This window comes from Tachysurus fulvidraco, chromosome 21 (assembly GCF_022655615.1).
Source record: "Tachysurus fulvidraco isolate hzauxx_2018 chromosome 21, HZAU_PFXX_2.0, whole genome shotgun sequence".
In the NCBI taxonomy this organism is placed as follows: Eukaryota; Metazoa; Chordata; class Actinopteri; order Siluriformes; family Bagridae; genus Tachysurus; species Tachysurus fulvidraco.
The window spans coordinates 17919865-17934225 of NC_062538.1; the positions used below are offsets into that span (position 1 = coordinate 17919865).

At 34.7% G+C, this 14361-nt stretch overlaps 1 protein-coding gene across 1 annotated transcript in view; it reads right to left on the reverse strand.

Moving 5' to 3' along the window:
- Positions 1-14361, reverse strand: part of arrdc1b (arrestin domain containing 1b) — a 41222-nt gene that overhangs the window by 26281 nt on the left and 580 nt on the right. The gene's annotated exons all lie outside the window — the stretch shown is intronic.

Here is a 14361-nt window from a genome sequence, read left to right on the forward strand (position 1 = left end):
GCAAATTAAAGACAATGGGTCAAGACAATTTCATACACATTCTTGTTTCAGGGCTTGGTAGTCAATGCAACTAGCATTTCAGATCAATTCCGACGGTTGGACAAATCACTAATCTGGTATCCTGGGACAAACAAAATACACGTCTGGACTATCTGTCTCTTTATTTACAGCTGCCCAAAGACATAAAGGCGAAGACCTAATTTGGTTGCTGATATAGCCAGCATATATATTTTCTATCCAACAACACCATGGAAAATGAAAATGCCACATTAAAATTCATCACAATTAAATGCATCACAACAAAAAAATATTTTCTGACACATATTTATGACACATTACAAACACAAAATACTTCCTAAACTACACACATTAACCAAAGGCGAATCAGCTGAACCAATTATTAACTTCTAGTTACAACAGCAAAATACCGAACAGTGCAAAACTGTCATACAGAGCTAATAGCATGACAAGCAAAGAGATTGTCAAGGCCAGAGTCAATAAAAACATCTCATATTTCTGTATAATAATGCACTTAGCGTGTCATACTCTGGGGTTCAATTACATTACAGAAAATATCTTTTAACCTAGATAATTAGGTTTCCGAGTAAGCTAACCATGGGACTGACTGAGAAACACACTTGTGGGCTAGTTAATGAATGTATGATTTGTTCACTGATGCATTATCAGTTTAGGACTGTTGTATTAATTAGCTGGAATCCCAGTGGTTCTCAGACCAGGGGTCTATAAAGCACAGTCAGGGGTCTGTAATGTTTTTTCTTTTGTAGAGGAAATAACAAGCCATCATTATCAGAGTTAAGGTATTCATTATTGAGTTCTTATAGTTACCTGTATGTTTCTTAATGGGTTGAATCCAAACCTCAAAAAAAAACTATAAATATCAAAATCAAATATTCCCCTTTTCCTATAATTTGATTTCAGAAATAAATAAATAAATAAATAAATAAATAAATAAATAAATAAATAGCTAGCCAGAATTTTGCTGCACATATTTCCATAATATGCTTTAACATCTGATTAACTGGATTATCGTATGATTTATTTTGTTTCAACTGCTGTTCAATTAAATGATCAAAAAGAATGAATTCAAGAAACTTAAAAACTTTTCAAACTTTTATGAGTTGAATGGCATGTTTTAACACTTTAAGTGAACACAGCTGTTATTCATAATGACTAAATGTAAAGGCATCAAAATGATCATGTATCACTCCACAGTCTCTGGCTCTGAGGATCAGCGAGACAAAGCCTTAGACCAAGAGAGTGAAAGAAAAGCAGTGTGTAGGAGTCTGGGCATTTTGCCAGGCCTGTAGCACCATACTGAAATCCCCCGTAGAGTGCAGCTGGTGGATTGGCAGAGCTGCCAGGAGGCACAGTGCAGTAAAGTCAGGTCAATAGGTGCCAGCGCTTTTGGCATGAGCTTGTACAGACTCCAAGCTGACGCACAGATATGACGAATGCTACAATACAAAATGACTAAACAAGAAGAAAATCTGATAACAATATGATCACAGTTCAGTAGAGAGCTCAGAGAATTTACCTTTAAATTTAGATTGATAACTATGGAATAAAAACACTGTCAATAATAATTGTACGTAATTCAAAGCATTTGTGTGTAAATTTTAATTTAGTTGTGCATAATTTAAAACTATTGTACGTAATTATGTTTTTTGCAGAGTTGGATCCCAAAATCTACGGCCATGACAGTTTACAGATACGAGATTTTGTGTGTTTGTTCAAATACAACTCCAAAATGTACGACTATGACAGTTTACACACACAACACTTGTTTTCACAACATCTCTTTTTTACACACGAAAACGGTCTGCGAAAAACAACTGTCAAAAATACGTCATCACGTTCACAGGCATTACTATCCGAGGTAAGATGAATCGATTCCACGAAGTGGGCATGCGCCCCGCCCTCTTCTAAACCACTGGCGCCGAAATGGCGGGTTAGTTACTAATAACAGAGAGAATTTTGTGCTAACACTTTAAAATAATGCTTTTTATTTTATTTCTTGACTTTTATAAGGCATTTGATACTGTTGAACATACTTTTTTATTTGAAATTTTAGATTTTTTAGGTTTTGGGAGTAATTTTTGTAAAATAATTAAGATGTTTTATACTGACATATAGTTCTGTATCCCTGAATCCTAGTATAACTCCTAGGTTTGAAGTGCTCCGCGGTATTAGGCAGGGATGCCTGATTTCTCCCAAACTGTTTATTCTAGCCACTCAATCACTTATATTGCTCATTAATCATAACCCCCATTTGCAAGGGATCTCAATATTTGACAAGGAATTTAAAATTAGTCAATTTGCAGACGACACAGCAATCCTTTTAAAGAATACATTTATGGTTGATGTTGCCCTAAATTCAGTCTCGATTTTCTCTAAAGCTTCAGGATTTACCCTTAATATTAAAAAATGTGAGCTACTTCCCATTCACTCATCAACGGACTCTATCATCTCTTCAATTGAGGTTAAAGACGAAGTGAAATATTTAGGAATAGTTTTATCTAAAAATGCTATTAGAAGAGAAGACGTTAAATTTTCTAACCAGTTAATAGATATGAGGAAATCTTTGAGCCGCTGAAGTCACTCTGTCTAAATCGGAGGGTATTTCCAAAATAATCTATCCATGCCACTCCCTGTATGTTTCTACAGTTAATGTTAAGAAAGCTAATTCGAACGTTTTCCAATTTCTGTGGAAAAACAAAACTCATTATATTAAGAAATCACAGCTGGTTAAAGACTATGATATGGGTGGTATTAAAGCATTGGATTCTGAAGCAATGTTTGGGACATTCAAGATTAACTGGTTGAAAACATATCACAACCAGATTCTATGTGGTTTCACATACCTAGAAATCTATTTAAACAAGTAGGAGGGCTTGGTTTTCTTTTGCATTGTGATTTTGAGGTGACCAAAATTCCTGTTATGTTGTCAAAATTCAAGTTCTTCAATATTGGAAAATTATATTTACCCATAACTTTTCTCCTCATGGATCTACCTTATGGAACAATAGGGTCATAATAATCAATAGGAAATCCCTGTTCAGGTATGATTGGTATGAAAAGGGAATTGTTTTTGTGAATGATAGATGACAAGGGTATCCTTTTGGATTACAAAGCCTTCCTAGACAAATATAATTTGAACAGTACATATAGAAAATACAATATGATCTGTAAAGCAATACCTGCACCGTTATTACAGTTAATTCAAAACACATTGTTAAATGCAAGTACAAGACCCTTACCAACAATACCAAACTTAGTTATTAATGATTGCACTTTATTTCACAATAAATGTAATAATAAATGTATTAGTGATGCTTTGAAATCTATACAGTATTATTTGGTTACAACAGAGGAGTGTGTATACAGATTCTAAACATGGATACATTGTCCATAAAAAAAAAATCACATTTTAATATCATTAAATGGCCCATTTCCCCAAAAATGAAAGAGACCCACTTTAAAATGATCTATAAGATATATCCAGTCACTGACATTCTTAAAAGAAGATTTAAATTTGATGTAGACCCTTGTGTTTTTTGTGAGGTGGCTGATGAGACTCTGGAACACATGTTCTTTTTTTGCCCCGTATCTAACAGCTTCTGGTCCGAGATACACAATTGGCACCTAAGATGGATAATATCCCTACTTTCAACCTGTCACACATACTCTTTTATATGAACAATACAGATTCATCAGTATCTGATTTACTCAATATGATTATTATGATGGGTAAATATCAAATTCATTGCAGTAAGTGGAGGTGTTCTAAGCCTTCTTTTGTTTGGTTTATGAATGACTTTAAACTGTTTTTTTCCTCACTGAAAAAGATCAAATCTACTAAAATTGCAAGGAAAATGTATAGTGATATATCTAGGAAACTACTATTTTGATGAGTCTCTCCTTGTTCTAGATATTTGCTTTCTACCTTCTTTAGCTTTTTGATTTGTGTATTTAAGCCCACAAAATACACGATTGTGTATTCATTTCCCCAACGAGAGTTTTGTATGTTGGTGCTTTTTGTTAATAAAAAAAACCCCAAAACTTTAAAATAATGGTCTGTTGGTGACGAGTGACTATGCAGGAAGTAATAGGTAGCACTGAGCTTAATACTACTTAATACTACGGGGCGCATGCGCACTTTGTGGAATCGATTCATCTTCCCTCAGATAGTAATGCCTGTGAACGTGATGACGTATTTTTGACAGTTTCGCAGATCGTTTTTGTGTGTGAAATAGAGGTGTTGTGAAAACAAGCGTTGTGTGTGTAAACTGTCATAGTCGTACATTTTGGAGTTGTATTTGAACAAACACACAAAATCTCGTATCTGTAAACTGTCGTGGCCGAAGGTTTAGGGATCCAACTCCGCAAAATTTAAATTTACACACAAATGCTTTGAATTACGTACGATTATTATTGACAGTGTTTTTATTCCATAGATATCCACCAAAAAACTGAAAAAGACAAAAAAAAAACAACACAACAAAATCTGTTGACTGTACTTAGTTAACTGGCTAGTTAGATATCCTGTTGAAGTAATCAGGTAACTGTTTTGTGTGTGTTTCTTTTTCTTTCTAATGTAATCACATTTTGAACACAGTATATTTAAATGTAGCTCTTTTCTTTACTATAAAATTGTTTTTAGGGCATTTTAAGAGTAGCAGCATTTAGGAATGACCTTGTTAGCCAAGATAGCAATCTCCCTGAGGTACAAATGGATTTCCTGTGGTAAAAATAGCATTTCCTGACAAAAATGTTTGTTTATTTATTTATTTATTTATTTATTTATTTATTTATTTATTTAAGGACTGTTAACACATTACATATTTTACAATTTCTAGGTTCTACTGTGAATTAACACCTTTTGCACATAGAGGGCTAAGCTGGTGAAAATAAAGTGGGAAATCTCTAAATAAAGAGTTAGCTGAGTTTTTTGCTACAAGTGTATTTGGTAGATCTGATATGATCACAGACAAAATCCTCAGCCAGGGTGTGCTCAGTTTTATCCAGAAAGGGTAAGTGTGGTGGGTGCAGGTTTGTATCCCAACCAAGCAGAGGCCATACCTGAGTCTATTGAAATCCAAGATCAACCGATTAAACAGGTTGCTTCAAGTGTGGCTAGATTGGAGATTAGACACCCCTGCTCTAAGTGATCCTCTAATGAACGTATATGCTCGGTGCATGTCTCTGATTTCCTTATGAATAATTACTTATGACATATTACTATAGCCAGATCTCTATATTAATTCTGACCATCGGAGAATCGAACATAAAGCTGAATAAACCTTCTAAAATGAACGAATATAAAAGGAAGTCTCGCCATGATAAGGAATCTCAGTCCCTCTCGTTTTTCTCAAAATGATCATCAGCAGCAAACATCAAATTACTCTAAATTCAGCACCAACTGGATTAATCGAAATGTATCTTCATATCCATCGTCATTATAACTGACCCTAATATAGAAGTGAAAACAATAATGCAGAGTCAGCCATGGTGCATGTATCCAGTGGTAGATTGCTGAGCAGGAACATTGCAGCATGGATGTAGCTCAGCACAGCTAAGAAATATGTGATGACACACTCGATCCATCATTCACTGCAGTGGTAGCTGACGCTCTAGGTAGCTCTGTGTAGCACTGCAGTGTGCTGCAAGGTGCAAATAGCATTTAGATGGCTTGTATCCTCACTATGCTGAAGGAGCAGTTTTCTATACCTAAACCATTGACTTTATACACTTTTTTTTTGCCTCACTATAAGGTTTCTGACAATCTATGCTAAAAAGTTTGGTTCACTTGAAATACTTGGACACTTTGCCATCATCTTTTAAATGTCATCTTTATTAAAAATATATATACGCTCTAAAGTGTTCCTTTTCAATCATTATGGAAATTACAATAATGATTGCATCAAATGTGGCTTCGGTCATTTGGATCCACACAACGTGGAAGTTTGCTAAATAAAATAAAATGATTACTGCAGACTAAGATAGATAACTATTTTTATTAAAGACAACTAAAATATATTTAAAAAAAGATACGGTTTTCTTTAATACAAATCCGCAAGTTTCCACTAGACAGCAGTAGAAAATGGGGCAAGGAGCCGATTCCCAGCGACACACAGGGCTTGGGCACGGCTGAAGCGCATGTCTGGCAACAGTAAAAGTGGTTTCACCTTTCATGATCAAGCCTCTTGAGGCAGCGGTTAATGAAAAAAGGGCTCCACTTGAGAGACGACAACAAACGGTCTCATGGGTTTTTCTGCTCTTTACTTAAAAGTGTTTTATCCATTATCAGATACTGTTAAAAAAACTGAGAATATATATATATATATATATATATATATATATATATATATATATATATATATATATATATATATATATATTTCACATACACCATTACATACATGTCATTTACTTAACAAATGCAGTAGGATGAAATAAGAATAAGGGAAGTATCCTTGTATCGGTTTCATCTCTACACTGTATGTAAATGGCCTACCTGCACTGTGTGCATTGAATGTGACTGTATTTGTTGGTTTGCTTTACCATCAGAAGCACAGTGACTATTCTCTCTTCATATCAGTTATAAAATAGCCTGCACCATCGTAATCGTATGTATGATGACGCATACACTTTGAAGCCTTTATTCCGTTTGCTAGAATGTGCTTTACAAGTGTTCTTACATATTTGATGAGCGCCATTGCCATTTTTCTTTGGGAGCTCTTGCAGAACTGAAACCAGTACAAGTGTGGCGAATGAACCAGAAACACCAGTGCAACGTTAAGAAGAATGTGAAATCGGTTACAATTTCTCTCCTTAACTACAATATTAAAATATCTTAAGATATACTAGTAAATCTAATATGGATTAATCTAGTCTTAGCACAAGGTTATTTACTGTTTCAATAATAGATAGTTGAGCTAGTCAAGAGGTCTCCTAGTGATGATACAGTCTGGAAGATTCGATGTGCTTCAAGTTTGGACAGTTGAGGATTGTACTGACTAATGAAGTTTGAGATATATTTTTCTATCGAAAAACTACCTGTCATACACTCTCACACTCATAATGAAACATGGCATCGCTAAAACGTATTAAGATACTAAATATCAAAATTTCAAAGTGAGAAGAATTTCCATCACTTTGCAATCATATGCTATGGCGTATGTGATAATAAAATTATCTACACTATTCATCTTGGGAGTCAGTCTTGAATTGCCTGAAAAAAGACCCTGCATCATCAATAATGAAGCACAGTGTATCTGAAAGGTCTAAGGCTGGCTGGAGTCATTTCACTCCACGACCTTAGCTAGTCTGTTAGTAAGTCGATACACAGTCTGTCTAGTGTCCTGTAAATACAGGACCATTTTTCAACGAAAGAACGTCATCGCAAACAGCCAGGACCAGACACTGACACAAAGCACACACTCACAGAGGAAAAAACATCCTCACAGACTCAACAAAACAGACAGGATTATAATATGAGCTCTTAAGATGTAACTTGAGTGTATGGTTAATACTTCCACAATACTGATAATACATTCATGTAGGCCATTATATTCTAATTCCCTGGTACATCTCTGCCAAAAAAATCATACATTTATGCTATCAAATGCTAGCAATAAAACAATTATTCATTCTTACATTTAATTGTCTTTTGTCCATTTTTTCGGACATAAACCAGATGTCTTTATAGGTTTATGCATATTTTTTCTGAAGAAAAATAAACACAACAGGGTACATTGAATGCAAATTACCTGAAAGTACTATGAGTACAAATGAATATACTCAAACCTGCACAACCGTCTGTTGTATATCCTCACATACACACACACCTTGTGCACCTTTTATTATTTTATTAAATTGATTGAAGCTGCTTCTAGTTTTTCTATTTTTCTAAATATAATTATGTTCATAAATATGAGGAACACATTTTCAGTTATTATCATGTAATACATAATAAAGTAAAAATGAGGGGGAAAAAATCAATGAGAATAAAATGTTAACACATTGGGGGAAAGTCTTTTTAAAACAGCATTTAAGAGCTTTACTAAACATAGATTTTTAATCTGTTGTGGTAACCTTTCATTTCAACAACAGCATCCAATCAAAAATGATAAAAAAAATGTAAAATAATAATAATAATTAAAAAAAAACATTAGGTAGCCAAAAATCTGATTTTCTGATTGAAGTAATATTTTAAGGAAACTAAAATTAATGTTGTGGTTTTTGAGGACAAAGCTGAAAAATAACAGCAACGCTGAACTTGTTTATTCTGCACCTGTAAGAGCAGGAAGAAGTATGTTAATGGATTTGCTGTTTACACCTGCTGTGTTTGATCCTTTTAGTGCTTGAGTGTGTGTGTGTGTGTGTGTGTGTGTGTGTGTGTGTGTGTGTGTGTGTGTGTGTGTGTGTGTGTGTGTGTGTGTGTGTGAATGAGTGAGTGAGTGAGTGTGTGTGAGTGAGTGAGTGAGTGAGTGAGTGAGTGAGTGAGTGAGTGTGTGAGAGTGAGTGTGTGTGTCTGTGTGTGTGTGTGTGTGTGTGTGTGTGTATGTGAGGATATACAACAGTCTGTTGTGTCATTAAAGATTTAAAGATTGCATTCAGAATCAGAAAAAAATAAATAGTTAAATTGTTTATTGAGGCTAGGCAACTTGCTCCAGAATGATAAGGTTTTTCACGTGCACACAAACTACAAGCTGTACAGTTCTCGAGCTGCACTGCAATAACAATTACATCACACTTTTATATTCAGTTCCAACATCTGATATAAATAAAGAAATAAAAAAAAACATGAAGATTGCAAGATGCATCAAAAATGTTTCAATATCACACTAGTGTATAATCCAAAAGGGCTAGATATCTAGTTTCTAGATAAATAATAGTGAAAAAAGTGAGATCGGGGAAACATGAGTCACACATTTGCAGATACCACTGCATAATTGCCGTGGTCGGAAGCAGCTTTGTCTCCACCCAATTCCCAGATTTCTTTCCACAACTCACAACATCTGGACTTAAGATTTAAAGATCAGCCCTCTGTTTTAGATTTTTATGCTCAGTGTTCCACAATTAAAATGACATGATAAGCAAAAAAAGAAGTTTTTCTTTGTCATGTTAGTGTTTCTACAGTAAAAGCATGAGCCTAATGATAAATGAAATAAGAAATGTTTATTAGAAAAAGAAAACTGTAGAATTGTTGCCAAGGTTTGATTCTTTACCATTTATAGAAGGAATCTTCAGTGTGACCATGTAGGGAATTTCAGTAAGTGTTCAGAATCCTCGGAACAGACGACTTTGCGCTTTCTTTGCAGCGTATCTAATTAACTTTTAGCATGAGGTAAAAGAGAAGCTGTTCATGGAACAAAAGGTTTATACTTGTTCAAATATAAGAGATAACAGAAAGTAATAATGCATTTATTGCATCACTGCAATCACAAATATTCCAACCGAAGTGAAATAACACGTTTTGACAAATGTTAATGATTCGTATTAACTATATTTAAGATTCTGTGTCTGTATGTTAACTGATCTAAATCCAGCACTGTTAGAAACTAATTTAAAGTGGAATAGAGGGAACCATCACCTGTATTTTAGTATATTGGGGCAATTGGTCTCTTTCTGCACTGTGGGACATATAAACAATTCTCATACTGTTTTTCATTGTACATCATGTATGATGATCTAGTGTTCTTTTTTCTCATTTTTTCTCTTTGCGATTTGGATTTGTCTGCACTGCAGATTGCTCTATTGGTATATCGGGTTATTGTGCCTGTGTTTCTTTAATAAATCTCTGCACATCTTTTCCATTCCATCTGATCCTGCCTCATCATTATAACATTGTTAATAGTGCAAGCGGCCATATTGATTTGACGTCACGCAGTAAACAAGTGACTGGTTGAAATTTTGAGTTGAGGTGGCATTTTTGGGCAGACTTGACAAATTATAGGGACGTCATAAGTTGCAATAACTTGTCTCAAGGCCATTCTACAATGTTTGCATGTAACTATAAACTGTATTGTTTATTAATAAATTAAAAATTGTGAGTGCTGGCAAGTCGTGGTGGGAAACGAGTTGAAAACAATTCTTTTGGTATAAACAGTTTTGGTCTAGGAAAATCATTCACTTTGCTCTGCTTTGTATCTGCATGGGACATCACATATGAGCTGGAAAGAATGAGGACAGTGTTATGTAAGCATTAAGTGCCTCCACAGACAGTGAATCAAATGAGTGATACAGTGCATATTAGGTGAAAAAGTGTGACAGATCTCCTTCTAAGCCCTATAAACACACACACACACACACACACACACACACACACACACACACACACACACACACACACACACACTCACTTCCTCTTGAGCAACTCTCTCTGCAGCTGCTGCCTAGCCTACAGTAAGGATGTGTAATTGAGAAGTGCTCTATGTACACCATTACATACAAGGTCAATTTGGGCCTTGGGCTTTGTTCATTTTGAGAATGAATATTGTTATAAGAACGGTGTTACATGAAAAGCTACCAATACTCCACTCAGGAAGAGTTAACAATCTAGATGAGACATGGCCACGGCCTTTTCCACTGGAAAATTTCCATCGCCTTTTCTTTTATTAATTGCCACCGGTGTAGACATGTCTGTATGTGAGACATGTCTGCATGTATAGATGCTGGAAAGCCTGAAAGAAGAATAATGTCGCTGTTTCTCAGTATCTAACCTGCTTATTATAGCAGAGATTAAAAAAAAAACACTACCTCATTTCAGTCTACTATGTGTGTGCAGATAAACAGAATAAAAACTCACTTCTAACTGACATTTAGCTTGTTAGAGAATAGCTTGTTAACCGTCTCATGAACTTTCTAATCAAAGATATTTGCAAAACCAAGCTAAATATTTAGCAATTGTGTCTGCCACCCAAAGGGGTGCAGAAGAAGCTAATTTTCTAGCAATCGTGTTTAAAACTTTTCACGACAACACTAATAATCATAATCATACTTTATTGCTATAAATAAAATTGCAGTAAATTAGTTTTTTTTTTAGTGTTTGGTCCAATAAGCCAGTTTGTCAATGTCAATTTTGTTCTTTTTTGCATTAAAATAAATGGTGAGAAACACAATAAAACAACTGACTAAATGAAACATAATACATTCTAACCATTTCCAATAACAACATTAGTAACAGGATAACATAAAACATGCTAGCAGCATTAACTGGCACTGCTACTTTGAAGTAAACAACAGCATGAAGCATTAAGTAAACAACACAACTAAGAGTCTGACTGGAACCAAATTCCTTGTGTGTCAACACGATAAATCTGATTCTGATTCTGATGACTTACTCATCATATATCACAATGTGCACAATCAGCACTCAAAGGTTAACACTGCTAGCTTAAAATAAACAGTACTAGCAACTGCCAGCAATGCTACTTTAGCAAAAATGCTAATGTTTTTCAAAATAACAGCAAGTCCCACAGCTACACCACTTGAACTAAAGCAATCTGCCAACTATTATTTTATTAAAAGTATGTCATTGTTAAAGCTACGTTTGTGTATATGTGGAAATTCAATTCGATTCATTTTATTTGTATAGCATATTGAACAATTCACATTGTCTCAAAGCAGCTTTAAAAAGTATAGAAACAGAATTAAAAAAAAAGAGTCAGTCCATGAAACGAGTCATTTTCTTTTACTACTAATGCCATAGCAGCTACAAACAGTTGTTCCATGACCTGCATCTTTTATTCTTTCATATCAATTTAAGGACATTAAAGTGCTGTTACACAGAAAAAAAAACAGAAAGCATTAATTACTGTGATGCAAAACGTACTGAGAAGTACCAAAGGCCCGCTTATAGAAAGCTGGTGTTATAAGAAATGAAGTCACACTTATAGTCATTAATCAGAGAATTTAAGAACTTTGTGGTATTATACTGTGACTTTTTCCGGTTAAAAAAAGGGTAGAGCCTGTGGAATATTCAGATCAGGTTGCGCCTTGGCTTCTCCATTTACACTGTCTTCCTGATGGAAAACAAACGCATTACAGAGACTTATTGTGAATGAGTGAGGCTAACAGTCAAACCATCCATGCCCTGTTAAGGACAGAAAATCCATATCAAAAATAATAAATGTTCCACTGTGTCTAATATAAAAGACGACCTCAATCACAAAGACAAAGCAGTACTCAAGCAGCACAGAAAATAAAATGTTAATACCAAAATGTCGACAATACTGCTACTTTACTCAGCATGTTATTCATATATTTAATGCCCATTACTGAATATTAATGCAATTTTTTTTCTTGCTCTGCTGACAAAAAGATTTATGCATGTACAAACCCAGTGCTGGTTAGACTGGGGTTATTTCCCCATTTTCAAAGTTCACCATCTACGACAAAGGGTTGGTTAAGCACGAGTGAGCAATCATGCAAGATATGCACTAAAGAGATAATCGGATGATTTAAGTTCTACCTAACATACAAAAGGCTTGAAATATAAGCTGACCTTTTGTTGGACGTTAATTCCCTTCACCAGGTAATTGTGAAAATCGTCAGTTCCCCTAAATCAATAATCTACATTGTAATCTATTGCTTTCTTTCTAAACTACATAATAATTTTAGTTAAACAAAACAGACTAAATTTAATATCTGGAGCTTAGTTTTTCCACTGCCCCACCCATTCGAATGATGTCGGGTCGTTTTCTGATGAAATGTGCGGATGTCAAATAAGAATACATTCTCACTTCTCTATCATTTTTTTCCAAAATGACAATTGTTGTTTTATACAACACATTAATTCTTTTTTAAAATAAACTAAAGGGAAAAAGGGAAATGTAATAAGCAGAAGGTTAAGCTCCTCTTGATCTTAGTTTTCAGACAGTTAATGTACACCATACCACATCAAACCACTAAAAATTCACGTTAATCAAAAGAAGGGCACAAAGCCCTTGTGCTTTTACAAGCCCTTTTACAAAAGTAAGCACAAGCTCAAATGAAACGACACTATCGACTGTGAATATCTACCAAAGTATAAAATACTAGGCTCACACTGCTAGCTAAAAAAAAACTAAATTAACAATAGGTTAACACTTTAACTGGAACGGAAGCTAGCACTGACAGCTTAAAGTAAATAAACCAAATAGCAAGCTAACACTGATAACAGGCTAACACTATGACAGTATCTCAAAACAAACACCACTAGCAACTAAGTAAGTTTTGGCTAGTTTACTGAATACTTAGATACTTGGGTATGAACAAGAGGTTTAAATCATCCTGAGCAAATGATACCATTTACATTTATATCTTCAAACAAGTTTCAAAATAAATCTATAAATCACTGTCCATGATGAAGTTTTTATTTGATATAGAGAAGAATACAAACTTGAAATAAATGTATTTAGACAATGGGCGTAAAAATTTATACTTTGAAAAATTTATATGTAATAACAGTTTTAGATTTTCATCTTCAAAAATAGAAAGACTCCGGAAAAATTGAATGAATGCTCTTTGGTTGTATTAATGCTCCATGGATTCAGGCTTATTGGGGTGAGAACTGGGAACAGTTACAGTATATCACAGCACAAGATGACTTGCTAACTTGCACATTTGAAAGAAGCAACCGTCCATAGCTTGTGGCTGTTTTGTGCATGTCATCAGGTTTACACACGTTTTAACAAACAATTCAGGGTTTAAGATAGTTAGTTGGTAATGTTGGCAGTTCCTTAATGGAAAATACCAAGATTCTGTTAGAAGCCACGGGTTATAAATTCCTGTCTTAAGACGTCAGAGTGATACAGAGCTTGATGATGTGCCAGAGCAAACACACCTGAATCAACTCACCAACTAAGAAACATGCTCAGATGTGATATAACAGGGAAATCATCAAACTGGCCAGGTCAGCACCTACCTAAAACCGTAACAAACAATCATCCAAGCGTTTTAGCTGTAGACAAACAAGTAGAGAATCATATATCCAACACACAGCTCACAATGCTGCTGAATTCTGAAACCGATTGAATGGAAGACGTTCACGATCGAGAAGATCCGCTTTCCTAAAAACGTGTCAAGGTGTATTTTTATCTTGCTAACTTTAAATTAGAGAAAAAAGAGAGACCGAAAAACAAGTGGCTGGAACTAACTCTTTTCCTAATGCTGTTCCACAACATAAAACCTAACCATAAACTAGGAAAGTAATTGCGGACAAACTGCTGGAAATTGGAAATTAATCAACTTTTGGATGGTAACAGTGGCTGTGCATTGTGTGCAGCTGTATCTCTGACTTTTTTTTTTTTTTTTCTAAATTATGGTGCTGAGTGTTTTCTTCTTTACCACAAACAC